Consider the following 3,103-nt stretch of genomic DNA (forward strand, 5'->3'; position numbering starts at 1 on the left):
AGCTCAAACTATAGAACATGGTAATAGCAAATCACCCAATTCTGAAGGACTGCATGAAGTGATAAACTGTGTATCTTGAAAACAATGTGAATCATTTTGGATAAAAGTGTCTGTCACATGTAAAATAAAATAAATACATAAAAACAGTGCATTCTTCCCAATGATTTGAGCAATGCCACTGCTATCCTGTATATATTTCACATAATATATATTGTTGTAATATATAATATATAATATATACATCTACTCTGAATCTACATCTACTTTGTAAATTTGTAAATAGAAATGATGGTTGTATGTTAGCGTGAAAGAAAAAAGTTCCTCTCAGGAAGTTCAGGGTCTCCTGAGACCCCACATTCAAATGTATGTGGAAATCAATACTTTTTTTATGTATTTGTCAAATAATAAAAACTAGATCATCCACAACACAAAACACAAATACACAGATGTGAAGTGGCAATCCTATAGCACATCCACACTGTGGAACGTGTGTGCTCACACGTTCCACGTATCTTTTTGTTGTTGTTGTTGTTTGCTTTGTTTCTTAAGGTATTCGGCTTCAGGCACATTCTTAGTGACTAGCATCTAATTACTATTTGATTTGTACCAGGAGCAATTGGAAAACATAGTCTGAATTTGATAGCTGAACCAGATCCCCACAGAATTCAATAAGCACTGACTAATTTAAATACTAGTCACTATTGCATTAAGCAGTTTTCAATAAATAGTTACTAGTGAAATTGACAAATATACTAGTTACATTACTTTTGGATTATAAAGCAATATAAGGATTTATTTACTAGTAATTAACAAATTCTAATAACACAAAAATAGATACTGGTTAGGTTAAAAGAACAAATGTTAAAACAGCTTGCCATAGCAGTATGGAGTCACCATACACAAGACTCCAGCTATAGCCTGAAGCCCCTCTTTCCCGATTATACTGTGCTGTTGCGCCAAGTGGTGGTGAGTTTATGTGTGCCATATGAAGTTCAGCCAAGGGCAGTGTCATTTATGCAGAATGGTAGCTAGTGAATGGTCAAGTTTCTTTTCCATGCAGGTGGAAATGCCACTGCTTCCATGACAACATAAGATGGAAATTCAACAGCAAAATATTTGACACCAGGAGAGGAAAGCTTCTGCGATAAAGCACTGACTCCATCTGTCCATTCAGCATTACAGCACTGAACACAAATATGAAGTCATCATCTTACATAATAAATAATCAGTGCTCAATACAGTCAAACCAAAATGTAATCAGACATCTTGAACATTTCATTCATTATTACAGTTTATTCACTATAGTTAAAAAAAAATGGTAATAAAATATGACAAGATCTCAGAGTTAAACTGTGTCAGAAAAAAATAATTTTAATTATGTCAGATAACATTTAAGCAAAACATGGTCAGGTCAAAGTGTCTGAATAATTTTTGGTTCCAAATTTTTTATCAATTTTACTGGTAGTTCACTGCACTGTATGAAGATTTGTTTGGTATAATATGTCACAGTTTACTTTATTTTGCTATCCTCACTTACACAAATGAACTATAGTGTTCTGCACCCACTAGTATATATATATATATATATATATATATATTAAAAAATTATATCTAGTGTCTGAATAATTTTTGGTTTGACTGTATATGGTCAATATGAGATCTCTTTCAAACAGTGGAGCTTTAAAAAAAAAAAAGGAATATTTGAAATATTACAAAATTGTGAAATATGATTAAAATGTAAAAGTAGTTATTAATTTTTATATATTTTATAATGAGAAAAAGAAATATTGTAGAGCCACACGTCCAGGAATTTTTTTTTTTTACCATATCAAAACTTCCTGGCAAACACAATATGCAAATGAAACAGCAGACCAGCAAAATTCCAGCAGAACCTTTTGCATCGTTACTAGCGTTAAATGATCCAAAGTAGGTGCTACACTGACTGACAGGAAGTAAACAAAGTAAGCTAATTTGGTGGACATTTATTGCCTTTTAAGAAGATTCTTCCAGGAAATCTTCCAATTACAAAAAGACCTCTTGTTTTAATAGTGTTGGTCATAAATATGTTGCTTACATTACATTAGGACCAAAACAAGCACTGTGTAAAAGGCAGACCCTCAGAGGGATGTCTATCAACCTTGGAACCTCTTGGCACCATTTCTAACACTGTATTCTGTTAATTGGTTCTTTGCCATGAGAAATTGAGTATTTTTTCTAAAACTCAGTTAATTTTCTCTAAGGACCCCAAATGGTGGTGATAAGATTCATACTGTAGCTCTAAGCCTAGTTAGAGTGATTAGGAATGATGGGATATGCTGAGATGTGGGATTGTCATGTACATGACCACAAACTAGACTATAGAGATTAATGTTACTGCTAAGTGGTTTGCCAGCTCTTATGGTTTTATAGATCACAGGAAAAGCATTTTTTTTTAACTCTCTGGAAATCTCTGCTCCTCTAGTAAAGCCATTTGAGCTGTTTGCTGCCATCCCATGGAGAAACAGATGGCTTCTAGTAATTCCTCAAAATGGCTATCATAAAAATGCATAAGATTCTAAGGAAGTGAGGACATAGAAGCAATTTTCTGATGTTGTTTGAGTGAAGGGCCAATGAGTCCACTGCCAGGGGCTTTGAGCAGAGGGCCTTTAGTGGCCTGAAACACGAAAAATGGGAACTGCAAATGAAATTTAATCTAGATGTACTTGCATGTGTAATATCTTAATATATTAAAAATGAAAAGAAAGATAAAAAATTAATAAAGTATAAAAAAAAAGAACCATTAAAAGTGCACTCAGTAGTAGTAATGTTTAGGAATGAATTGTGTTTTATGTGTAAACTCACATGAGATGAAGATAGCAGCTGACTCATAATAGTTCCCTTTTGTATTTCGGCATTTGGTGTTTCACTGCGGTGTCTCACATCGGAAATAATTCTTGCGCCATTGACTGTAGATACGCTAGTAGCGTAGTGTTGTTTGGTGACGAGGAACACACGTATTATCGTCATTTACCAGTGGAGATAGCGGGACAATCAGTACCTGTATGAAGAAGCAGAAAAGATCTGAAGCCAAAAGACAGAAAGACCAACAAAGACAAAAAAGGAG

Source organism: Ctenopharyngodon idella, chromosome 20 (assembly GCF_019924925.1).
Source record: "Ctenopharyngodon idella isolate HZGC_01 chromosome 20, HZGC01, whole genome shotgun sequence".
In the NCBI taxonomy this organism is placed as follows: domain Eukaryota; kingdom Metazoa; phylum Chordata; class Actinopteri; order Cypriniformes; family Xenocyprididae; genus Ctenopharyngodon; species Ctenopharyngodon idella.